The following is a 13,282-nucleotide window of genomic DNA, read 5'->3' as shown; positions in this document are numbered from 1 at the left end:
GAGTAGCTTAAGTGACAAGAAGTCCTCTGGGCACTTTGAGGAGAGCCCCATTCTTCCCAGCTGTGGCCTGGGCAGGCTTGTGATCCAGGTGTAAGGATGGATGAGCTCAGCATTACTCACTGTGATTGGCCTTGTGGTGACATTCCACTGTGTGCATGGCAAAGATCAGCCCTTCGGGATTCAGGATGTTACCATCAATACTGCTGCTTTTGTCCTGTCCTCGGGAAGTAGAGTGGGATCTCTCAGATACAAGAAACCGTATTGGAAGCACAGGCCCAGCTGCCATCCTTCATGCCTGCTGACACATTTCCATCCAGAACATCCATCTGCCCCTGTCATTTTCCCCATGGTGGGGAATGTCATTCCTCCTCTTTGGAGTCAGATAGTGTCCTATTCCATTTTCAAATACCATTTTCTAGGACAAATTCCCTAGACAGGCATTCTTGATGTTCCCTCCACAGCACTGTGATTTGCCCTTTGTTTCCATTTTTGATACAAACATTCTTCCTATGTATTTATTGAATGAATTACAAAATGAATGAGTGAATGAATGAATGAGTCTCTTTCATTTTGGCTGTAGTTCCCTGAGAGCAGAGTTTATTCTTTCTTTCCACAAAAGCCTTCTGGTCAAAATAGCACCCAATATGGTTAGTTCCTTGAGTGACAGGCTCCTCACCAATACAGCTATTCACTTCGTATACAAATTTGGAAATTTCAGGAATATTTTAGTTTTTACCTCATTGGCATTTTTACTCCAAGCTTACACAGTTCCAACCTCATTTATATAAAGCAAAAAAGAACGTCAATCATAGAGGCATTTCCTCCTTGGCTCGACATCTACTGCAGTCACAGTATAACCACGGGGTCCTGAGCCATAGCGGAGACAGCCAGTCAATCATTTTCCAGGGGTATGTTCCTGTCCCATTTGCTTTGATGTTTACATGTGTGATCTGAGCTGCTGGGCCTTTGTGTTTGGAAAGAGCCAGCCTCACTGAAGAGCTGTTTAGCCAATAGCATTTGTTGTGTCTCTGCTTTGTCCCTGGTGCCATATGCAGTAGGGATGATCGTGGGATGAATTATGCCAATCAGGAGGAAACGCCTCCACTCTCAGGGCGCTCAGAGAGGAGCTGGGGAGGCAGGACATAGACACAGGAAATTACGTGAGGAGAATTGCAGAACCAGAAGAGGATTTCCTGATTCCTGTGGGCCTGTTAACCATGACCAGGGCTTGCCTTTTTGATAAGAAAGTGGGTTCAATTAACAGCTGATTGGGAGAAGTGAACTAGGGAGGTGCACTTGCACAGACAGCTGTTGTTATTAAAACTGACCATCCCTTAGCCCATTGGGAGCAGGGGGCTGAGGAAATTGCTAGACCAGTGGTTCTCAGCCTCAGGTGATTTTGCCCTCGCAGGACATTTGGCAATGTCTGGAGCTGTTTGGGGCTGTCACAACGGAGGAGGGAGAAAGGTGCTTCTGGCCTCTAGTGAGCAGAGGCCAGGGATGCTGATAAACATCCCACAATGCACAGGGAAGCCCCCACAAAAAAGAATTATCCAGCTCAAAAAATCAATAGTACCGAGGTTGAGAAACCCCGTGATAGCCTGAGGGAGAGTCTGGAGTCTGGTCTGAGTGGTGGGAACTGGGTCACTTCACCTCCTTGGGTCAAGGTTTACTTATCTATGACGTAATGACCTCTTAGGTTACCTTGGCTCTAATGTTCTGTGATTCAGGGTAGCTAACTCAAACTGGAGATTAAAGATGGGATGTGAATATCCTCAGAATTTGATGCTTTAAAAAAAGCAGAAGAAACATGGAAGGTTTTAAAGAGACTTTCTAGGAAATAGTGCTTAAGCCTCAGGTGAATCTTTAAAAATTTGAATCATTTCATCCTCATAAAACCTGTAAAAGGAGCGGGAAGGGCCTTGTTCTCACGCTTTGTCGTTAAGGAAGGAATTCTTGTTGGGACTCGAGGGACAGCCTGGAGCAGAATCTTCTCCTAGAGTTACACAGAACCTAAGATGCCAGCCGGCTGCACCTGAGGGCCACTTTTCAAGTATTGTCCCAGCTGCCAAGTCCCTGAAAGGAGAAACACAGTTCTCCCAAGCCTGGGCCATTCTTCCACGTCCTCTGACTGAATGAGAGTCACACCCTGTCTGCTACATGTCTTTCTTCATATCACAAAGAGCCTGTTCTTCCAGATCTTGAGAAATGACCAGAAGGTAAGGAGTGAGAAAAAACAAGCTTTGCTTACACGGGAAAGCTGGCATAAAGAGAGCACAAATTGTCAGAGGTGCCTAAATAGGTTGATGATATTACATTTATTGGTACTTTCCAGGAAAAGCAATAGATTCTAATAAAATCCCCTCGCCACAAAATAGTAAAGGCTGTTTTTTGTACTGTAAAAAAAAAAATCCAACATTAAAAATTCAAAGCATGCTTGTAAAACATGCTGTTTATAAAGAGAAAATTCTTTATGACGATAACTCTAATTAAGGATCTATTACTGTGTCATAAATACGATAAATTTTAATTTCAGAATGTTTAAGCAATATTTTCATGGAAGTACCAGAATTTATGTATAGATATTTATAGTCACAAATGTCTATATGTAATTGGAGTGCTAAAACAGAATGCTTTCTGTGTCAGTGTAAACAGAGGCCCTAAACATCCAGAAAATGTTAGTAGATGCCATCTACACTGGCATCTACACATGATCCAAGCAAGGTAGGTCCACCATGAAGGACTTACTAAGGGGGTGGCCAGTAACTGACCCTAAGCCCATCACACACCTTGAGGCTTTCTTTGGATCTTTGGAGAGCTTGTCAGTGTGTGAGCCTCCCTGTCCCACCCCGACCTGTGGCAGAGGGAGGGGATGCTTCCTCCTCACCTTAAACCAAGTGACAAAGGGGAATTCAAGAGGACAGTTCAGAGAGCTTGACACTCATCCCGAAGGTTGTGAGAGCATAAGGACTGGTATGAGAACAGAGAGAGGAAGAAAGCTGTGTTGAGGGTCATTGCTGTCCCCTCATTGTGGGGGCTAGAATGTGGAGTTTCCCAGTGGGCCAACCCAACCTCTCCTGACAGTCTGGAGCAAGAGGTCTTTGCTCAAGAGGGCTGCGTGAAGGACTGATGGGGCCTTGACAAAGGGAGAGTCTTTGTGAGGCAGGTTCCTGAAGGATAAGGCACTGAGACTCAATGTCAGCCAGAGGATGATGGCCACATCATGGGAATTTCAACTGGAGTTCATGACAAAGGAATCTCCTAGGCCCCACAAATGCTTTCCAGGAGACAAAGGGCCAGCTTCAGACATCTGCCAAGCCCTGAGTATGCAAACGTCATATTATATCTGTACCAAAGACTGTGACCATCTTTCCCTAACTCCCTCCTGGAAGGTCAGAAACCTCACAAGGCGTGGGAGGAGGAAGTAGAATCTAGAAGAAAGAAAAAAATCCAACCTTTCCTCATAGCTCCGCTTCAGATTTCCAGGATGAAAACGTAACAGAGCTGGGAAAAGGAGAAGCCCTAGACAAAATAAGAGGTTGGAGTTGTCATTATTACATTGGAAGGGGTGTTTTTAAAATCATCCGTATTGAGGTCTAACTTACATACAACACACTGCACCCATTTTGGGTGTATAATTGAATGAGTTTTGACAAATATATATGCTTGTATAACCACCGCACAATCAAGACACACAATATTTCCATCTGTTCCCTGTGCCCTTGAACAGCCATTTCCTCACACTCCCTGGGCCCCAGGTAACCACTGGTCGATCTCCTGCCACTGCAGATTAATTTTCATTTTATGGAATTTCATATAAATGGAATCACACAGTATGTACCCTTTTGTGTCTGGCTTCGTTCACTCAGTATAATGTTTTGGAGATCTATCCATGTTATGTGTACCATGTTTGTTCCTTTTTATTGCTGAGTAGTGCTCTATTGAGTGGATATACCATAGTTTATCTTCCATTCATCTACTGATGAACATTTGAATTTTTTCCAGATTTGAGTGTTTTTAATAAAGCTATGAACATTTATGGACATGGTTTCATTTATTCTGGGTAATCACCTAGGTGTGGAATTGCTGGGTTATATACTCGTATGTTTGCTTTTATAACAAATTACCAAAACATTTTTTCTTAGTGGTTATACCATTTTATGTTCCTACAAACAATGTATGAGGATTCCAGTTGCTCCACATCTTGGGCAACTTCTGGTAGTGTCAGACTTTTTAATTTTAGCTATTGTAGTGGTTGTGTAGTAGTATCTCATTATAGTTTTAATTTTCATTTTCTGGGTGACTAATGATGTTGAACATCTTATTATGTGTTTATTGGCCATTCGTATATTTTCTTTGGTCCACGTTTGTTCAAATGTTTTGTCCAATTTCTTAGTTGAGTTATTTGTTTTCTGATTATTGACTGTATGGTTCTTCATGTAGCCTGGACACGAGTTCTTTGTCAGATACATGTTATTAATGTTTTCTTCCAGGCTGTGACTTGCCTTTTCATTTTCTTAACAATGTCTTTTGAACAGTCTTTTGAAGAACACGTTTTTTAAAATTTTGATAAAGTTCTGTTTATCAATTTTTTTCTTTTATTCTTTGTGCTTTTTGTTGTACAATACATTCAAATTACTGAAATAAGACTGCCTCTGGTATTCAAAGTGCTCAGAAGACTTTTAATTACCTAAGAGTAACTGAAAAAGTTATTAAATCTCTAACCGAGATTCCACTCAAAGGCAGAGAAAGACCAGCTCCCGTGGGGGCCATCCCCGTGTCATGGGCTATCCCAGAGAAGGAGCAAACACTGTAAATTGGACAGCCACCACCAAGTAGATATCTAAAACACAATAATGAGGAACATGGATACTTTTAAGCTTAAAATTTTTAATCAGAATTGCACAGTCGTACAACTGATTCAGTGTATCACAGGGATTCAGTGGAAACCAATAAGCTATGGAGAAAATGGATTCTGATTTTCTGCTGTGAGGCAGAATTCTAGGGAGATGTTAGCTAAACTTCCTATTTTTTGTAGATGTTTAAAAATAACTGATTTGCTTCATGATGACATAGTTCTAGAAACAACTCAACCTGACAGCAAGGTTAAAAATTACAGGTGGAGGGCCTGCCTGGTGGCGCAAGCGGTTAAGTGCACACACTCTGCTGTGGCGGCCCGGGGTTCGCCGGTTCGGATCCCGGGTGCGCACAGCCGCACTGCTTGTCAAGCCATGCTGTGGCGGCGTCCCATATAAAGTGGAGGAAGATGGGCATGGATGTTAGCCCAGGGCCAGTCTTCCTCGGCAAAAAGAGGAGGATTGGCAGATGTTAGCACAGGGCCAATCTTCCTCACACACACACAAAAAAATTACAGATGGAGAATTTTTTTTCATAGTCCTCTTCATTTCAATAATTTCAGAGACTGAAAATCAAACAATATGCAGTGTTTAACAAGCCTTCCCATAAGGAAGCTCTTTTTTTAAAAACAAACATCCTTCAAGTCATCGTGTTGCAAGTTAAGCCTATATTTTTCCAGTTTGTTCTCAGAGGAAATGGGGAAGACCATATAAGCATCTCTTCTTCAAACTAAATAACTCCATGCCCAATTCGTAAAGTGTCCCCTCTGGATTTATCCTCTGATCCTTTTATTATCTTGGTTACTCTCTGCTAAGCTTTCAACTATTTCCGAATCCCCTTTTAGATACTAAGCCCAGATCTAAGCAGTCAGTCTTCTTGTGAAGCCCTGGGGACAGAGAGGGTAATTCCTAGTGCCCACTCCTCCCCAAACATCCCAGTGTTGTGGTGATTATTTAAACAGGGTGTGACGAGGCCAACTTGTTTCATTTGGATTCCACTATAACCAGCATTGTATCTGCATTCTAAAAAGTGTTGAAGCTCTAAATTCACAAGCAAAGTGTCAATCTCTAAACATTTTGGAGAAAAAAGTGTACATCGAGGTCAAGAGGTTCTAACTGCAAGTAGAACAAAGGAAATTAATGAAAGTTCAACATAGTGCCCATCCACAGTCAGCCAATCTACAAGAGCCACTGAACAAGTAGGTGCCAGGGGCCTCTGGGCCTCTGCACCTGTTATTTCCACTGCCAAGGATGCTGTCTCCCCAGACAGCCCCTGGGTACACTCCCTGAGACCATTCAGGTCTGCTCTCAGAGCGGGCCTTATCAGTGAGGCCTTCCTTGATCAGCCTGATCATCCTGACTGCAGCTCTCTAGTTCAGCCCAGCCCACTGAAACCCACCCTTGGAAATTCCCAATCCTCCTTCTAGGCTATGTTATATTTCCCCATGGCACTTATCAGACATAGTCTGTGTTTTTAGTTGTCAATTCGAGTATTTTCTGTCTCCCCTAGTAGAATGTACTTTGTGTATGTTATATTCACTGCTTTATTCCCCAGCTCTTAGAAGAGTCCCTCACACAGAGAGATCCTCAATAAATAATCTTTGAATGAATAAATCTATCAGTGCAAGTAGAATTCTTTGTGGTGAGAAAGAGCACTTGAACATTTATTTTTATCAATCTATTTTATGGAAAGCGTATATAATGCTTACTATGTGCTAAACACTGTTCTAGATTATTTGCAAACATATCTCATTTAATCCTCATGACAGTCATGTGAGGTGGGACGATTATTGTCCCCAACTTGTGGGTGAGGAAACAGAGGCAGATCCAGAGGCTGTTGGATCACAGCTGGTATGTGGCAGCCTGTTCCAGAGTCTGTGCTCTCAAACACCACCATGCTGCCTCCCTTTGTTAGATAACTGAAATACACTTGGCAGAAACCCAAGATTGAACAGGTGTGAGCTGGGGCCAACCATAGAGTGCTTTCTGGGCAAGGTGAATGAAGCATGGATGTTGGAGAAGAGGCAGTGGACCCTACCCAAGTGTAGGACAGTTGAAGTCAGAGACTCGGAAGAGGCAAAAGAAATAAAAAGAGTTTGCAAGTGGGATCAGGGATATGGGGGACCAGGTAGACATGGAGAGAAGCGCAGCCACTGGGAGAAGCTGACAAGAAGCCTGAGGAACCAAATTAGGCTTCAACTGGTGTCCCACAGGGATCCTTCACTCTGATTTGGAATTCAGGAGCGAATGGCCAGCATTGGGCCAATGGTTTAAGCAAATGAGGCTTGGAGAAAGAAGTGTGGGTATGGACCTGAGCATATGAGAGTAACTTGGAAGGGAGGTGGGGGGAGAGTGAAGGGGGAAAAAAAGAGGAAAACACAGATTCTGAGAAATTACCATTCATGTTCTCTCACGTCTCCCCTAATCTTGGAATATCAAATAAATTCATTGATTAAAACTCCTTTAAGCAGTGAGTAGATAAACAAATTGTGGTATGTTCACATAATGGAACACCACTCAGCAATAGAACAGAATGAGCTATTGATGCTCCCAGGACACAGATGAATCTCAAAAAGTGTGGAATAAAAGAAGTTGCTATGGTCTGAACGTTTGTGTCCCTCAAAAATTCATATGTTGAAATCCTAATGGCCAATGTGATGGTATTAGGAGTTGGGGCCTTTGGGAGGTGATTAAGTCATGAGGGCAGAGCTCTCATGAATGAGATTAATGCCCTTGTAAAAGAGGCTTGAGAGAGCGCTCTTGCTGCTTCTACGTGAGGACACAGTGAGAAGTCTGCAACCCAGAAGAGAGCCCTCACTCGACCATGTTGACACACTGATCCTGGACTTCCAGCCTCCAGAACTGTGAGAAATAAATTTCTGTTGTTTATAAGCTACCCAGTCTATAGTATTTTATTATAGATCACAAATGGGCTAGGACAGAAGCCAAATAAAAAAGTATATTCTGTGTGATTCCACTTATATAAAATTCTAAACAAGCAAACTAATCAATAGTAACAGAAAGCAGATCTGTGGTTACTTGGGGCTAGAGCTGGGGGTGCAAGAAGAGGCAGGAGAGAGGAATTATAAAGGGACACAAGGAAGCTGTTGGAGGTGTTGGATATATTCCTATCTTGATTGTGGTAATGGTTTCATAGATGTACACTTATGTCAAAACTCATCAAAATATACACCAAAAATTGGGGGTGATCAAATCCATAAATCTGTTCTTTGGGGTTGTTTTTCCAAGGCTTTTAAATTGAAAATGCTCATCTTTTCCTAAAATTTGATAAATAATTTCTTTTCTTGTTAGTCATTCTTTTTTAAGTTGGGGATGAGGGGTGGGTAGTTAAAAACGCCTTTCCTCAGCATATCTTCCCTGTCTGGGGTTGACTATATTTGCTCCTGTCTCCCTTTTCTACATGAGGAAACCTCCCTGGCCCTGGAGGTTTCTCAGGGCTTGTAGTGGATTGAACTCTGTCCCCCAAAAGATATGTCCACCTGGAACCTCAGAATGTGACCTTATTTGGAATAAGGATCTTTGCAGATGTCATTAATGTAAGACTCAAAATGAGATCATCCTGGATTAGGGCCCACCCTAAATCCAGTGACCAGCGTTCTTACAAGAGACATAAAAGGAGAAAGACACAGAGGCACACAGAGAGGAAGGCCATGTGAAGACAGAGACGGAGATTGGAGTGATGCAGCTATAAGCCAAGGAATGCCAAGAATTGCTAGCAGCCACCAGAAGGTAAAAGAGAGGAACAGATTCTTTCACAAAACCTCCAGAAGGAACCAACCCTGCCAACACCTTGATTTTGGACTTCTGACCTCAAGAATTAGAAGAGAACAAATTTCTGTTGTTTTACACTTGTAGTAATATGTTACGGCAGCCCTAGTAAACTAACGCATGGCCCCCAGGCATTTTTATTCCATACTATCCTTAGTTAGTCTTGCTCCCATACCTTATTTCTGCTGTTTGTTCTTCCTTCTCTGAACTAATCCTGTTAGAAGTTTATTCTCTTGATATCTGACCACCTCTACCTAGATGGATGTTCATTAACTTCTCTAAACTTCAATTCCTAATCTGTAAAATGAGTGTGAGTATCTATTGCCTAGGGTTGGTTGGGAAGATTAAGTCAGTTATTACATGTAAACACTCTTAGAACAGTGCCTGGCATATAGCAGATGCTATATACGTATTATTACCATTACTATTAAGTTCCGCTCCCACTTCTGACAGGGTGTCTCAGCTTGTAGCTTCCTCAAAATTAATCGTACATTTTCTTCCATCATTTGGGTTATTGGTGAAAACATTGCATTACTCTTGGATCTAGAATGACCCTTTATAATGGTCCTGGGATTAATTATGAACTAGGTTTTCAGCAAATCCCCTCATGGTCTTCACCAACCAATTGAAAACTAATTTGTGGTGTTGAAACTTGTCATAGTTTAGCTCACTGGGCTGGGTGATGGGCAAATGGGCCCAAGGCCTTTGCTTGGTCCACCATGCAAGTCAGCATACTGCTCTTTCCCTAGCTTTCAGCATCATTTTGCAAATGTGGGCCATTGGTAATATGGAGACAGAGCAAAAGACTATAGAAGGCTTGTAAAAATCCATCAGCATGGATGGAAAAATGAAAGTAACTTTATGTTGATATGTGGTTAGCAGAGTCCTCTTCTCAGCTCAACTTCATATGAAACCTGATCTTAAGCCTTATCCTTGCTGTCTTTATCAGAGAAGTACACAGAAATCATATAGAATAATAAAGATGGAACCTCCACATAATTAGTTATAAATTGCCTTATATACAAAGAATAAATGCATTTGAGGATGATGCAAGTTTAAAGGAATGTGTTTAGAACTGTTCACCTCTTTAAGAGGTTGTGGGCTGATATAAGAGTGAGTGATTTTTACTCATAATTTACAATGCATTGAGGAACAGCTAAGCAGAACAAAATCAAAAGCCTTGTCAAAGTCAAGAAAGATTGTAGCTTTCATTCTTTCTATCTACCAATTCCTTCAATACCACTCATGGTTAAATCTTCAGCTTCTCTTCTGTATTAAGCCATGTTGCCGTGCATCCCTTTTATTTCCTTAAAAAAGAAAGTAAAGGATTTAAAATATATGTAATTTAGGCTTAGAAATTTGTAATTTCCAGAATCATCTGAGAAGACTTAAGGGGTTTGACCATTCTTCCATACATTATCCAAAGGGCCTCTGTTGTGACTACCCAATTCCATTAACCACGTTATTTGTTACATGGTCTCTTAACATGAGAATCTAGTATTATGGGTATATCTTTTTAAAAAATATCAGTAGAGGGCCGGCCCCATGGCTTGGCGGTTAAGTGCGTGCACTCCGCTGCTGGCGGCCCGGGTTCGGATCCCGGGCGCGCACCGACGCACCGCTTCTCCGGCCATGCTGAGGCCGCATCCCACATACAGCAACTAGAAGGATGTGCAGCTATGACATACAACTATCTACTGGGGCTTTGGGGGGAAAAATAAATAAATAAATAAAATTATAAAAATATCCGTAGACAATTTAATATTTCCTTTCAGTAAAGTGTTTCATATGTTGGCAAATCCAGGGCTTGATAATGGGCAGACTGTGAGATGTTGACCTAAGTCAGTTAATTGGGGCTTCAGCTCTTTAGAAGGGTTGGGTGAAGCTCTGCTTATGGGTAATTGAAGCTTCACGTTGCCAAGAGTGGGTGACTAAGAGGTAGCTGTTTCGGATCAAGGGTAAAATTTTAATTGGATGATGAGCATTCTCAAAGGGTATACAGCAATTTTCTGAATTGCATAATCTAATGGTTTGAAATTTAGAAAGTAGTGATGTCATGTCCCCAACTTTTGAAAGAACATACATGTCCCTCTGTAATTATTTTGTGTATTATTTTTAATAACAGCAATAGACCAATGCTGAGGGATATGATGGTCAGGAAAGAAATAGGCCTCAGGAATGTGTGGAACAGCTTTGTCAGGTTCAGGTCTACGTAGTTGTGTTTTGTTGGTGAATTTCCTGGCAAAGTCTTCTTTCTAAGTTTTCAAAGTCTCCTCCTCCTTGTTCTCAGTTCATTTCCTGTTTCAAGTTTCCAAGAAGGTTACCTGTGTTAAAATGAACTGAGTTCAAATATAGTCCTTCCCAGGTTATAACTTGTGAATCTCTCTCTTCTTTATTGGTTTTAAACAAAATGTATGATGAAAGAAATAGTAAACTCACTAACAATGTCAAATATATTCTGCAGGTCATTATACCCAGAGTTTATAGAGAGTAGGGATTATGTCTACTAATACTATGGAGGTAAAGAATTCGAGATCTACTCAGTAAAAGAGTGATCGGATATCAGTTTCTTCATTTTTGCATATGGCATAGTAGAAAGAACTCTGGACCAGGAATTAAGAGACTTGGATCCCAGCCCTGTCTCTGCTACTGTCTTGTTATATAACTCTGGGCACGTAATTTAATTTTGCAAGGCATTGGATTTCCCATCTGAAAAATGAAGGTGTCTGGTCAGATAACTTAGAAAATCCCTCAGTTTCTAAAGTTCTATGGCTGTTTTCTGAAAATGAAACTTTCTGCGTAAAAGTTTGACAATTAGTTTTGTTTTCTCTCTGGTTTGTGTCTTCATCCTACTAGAAAGAAAGCCACACTACTCTCTTTGACATCTACAATGCTTCTTCTTTTTTTTTTTGAGCAAGATTAGCCCTGAGCTAACATCTGTTGCCAATCTTCTTCCTTTTTTCCTTTTTTCTCCCCCAAACCCCAGTAGATAGTTTTACATCATAGTTGTACATCCTTCTAGTTGCTCCATGTGGGACGCTGCCTCAGCATGGCTTGATGAGTGGTGCGCAGGTCCATGCCCAGGATCTGAACCAGCGAATCCTGGGCCTCTGAAGCAGAGTGCACAAACTTAACCGCCAAGCCGCCGGGCCAGCCCCTAAAATGCTTCTTAATAAATTTTAGTCATTTATTTATTTTTCCTTTTGCGTTGGGAAACATCTTTTTCCCAATGGGTTCAGTTCTTCACAGCCTTCTGTTCAGGAGGCAGCATGATGAAGTCGAAAGAACTTGGCTTCATTGCCTACAGGTGGGTGACTCTGGGATATTAAACTCTCTGATCTATAGTTTCTGTATCTATAAAATGGGAGTAATTATTTCTACCACCACCACCACCACTCCAAGTGGTTTTACATAGTAAATGAGATCAAGCATTAGATGACCTAGCATGTAGCAGCCATTTTGTCATTGTTGTTAGTTCTGTTGAGTCAATTCCAACTCCTAGCAACCCTGTGTACAGCAGAGCAGAACACTGCCCTGTTTTTTTGTGCCATCCTCTCACCTTCTGAGGTATATCAATGCTTCTCTGCTATTCATAGGGTTTTCATGGCCAATTTTTTCAGAAGTGGGTGGCCAGGTCCTTCTTCCTAGTCTGTCTTAGTCTGGAAGGTCCACTGAAATCTGTCCATCATGGGTGACAAAGACAGATGGGTGACAGAGGTTGATGTGGTTCCCTAACCAGGAAATGAAGCTAGGCCACGGTGCTTGAGTCTTAACCACTAGACCACCAGGGCTGGTGTAGCAGCCATTTACCAAACATTAATTCTCTCATCCTGCTTGCCACTTTCCTTTCCCCGTTAGATAGTCCTGTTCTTTCTCATCTTTAATAGAGAGGGTGCAAGTGGGCCTCCTAGCACTCAGCTGCCCAACAGTATCTGGCACTTAAATGATGCTGAACAATGCATAAATACTGAATGAATGAATGAATGAATGAATGAATGAATGAAATCTTCTTTTAAAAAAATCTTCATAAACTCATGGGATAATCTTTCAAGGAAGGCACCTGTTGAACCCAGAAGATATTGAAGCTTTAAAAAAAAAAAAACATAAAATTAACCATTTTAAGGTGAACAATTCAGTGGCATATAGTACATTCACAGTGTTATGCAACCACCACCTCTATCTCATTCCAAAATGAAACCCTGCGTCCATTAAGCAGTTTCTCCCCATTCTCTCCTTCCTCCAGTCCCTGGCAACCATCAATCTGTGTTCTGTCTCTATGGATTTACCTATTCTGGATATTTTGTATAAATCGAATCATACAATATGTGACCTTCTGTGTCTGGTTTCTTCACCTAGCATAATGTTTTCCCGGTTCATCCATGTTGTAGCATATATCAGTACTTCATTCCTTTTTATGGCTGAGTGCTATTCCATTGTATGTATATACCACAATTTGTTAATCCACTAATCTGTTGATGGACATTTAGGTTGTTTCCACCTTTTGGCTATCTTGAATAATGCTGCTATGAGCATGAGTATACATGTATTTGTTTGAGTACCTGTTTTCAGTTCTTTTAGGTGTATACCCAGGAGTGGAATTGCTGGGTCATATGGTAATTCTATGTTTGACTTTTTGA

This window comes from Ceratotherium simum, chromosome 12 (assembly GCF_057802395.1).
Source record: "Ceratotherium simum simum isolate JZ-2026a chromosome 12, ASM5780239v1, whole genome shotgun sequence".
Classification (NCBI taxonomy): Eukaryota; Metazoa; Chordata; class Mammalia; order Perissodactyla; family Rhinocerotidae; genus Ceratotherium; species Ceratotherium simum.
Note: the sequence above shows the minus strand (reverse complement) of the source record.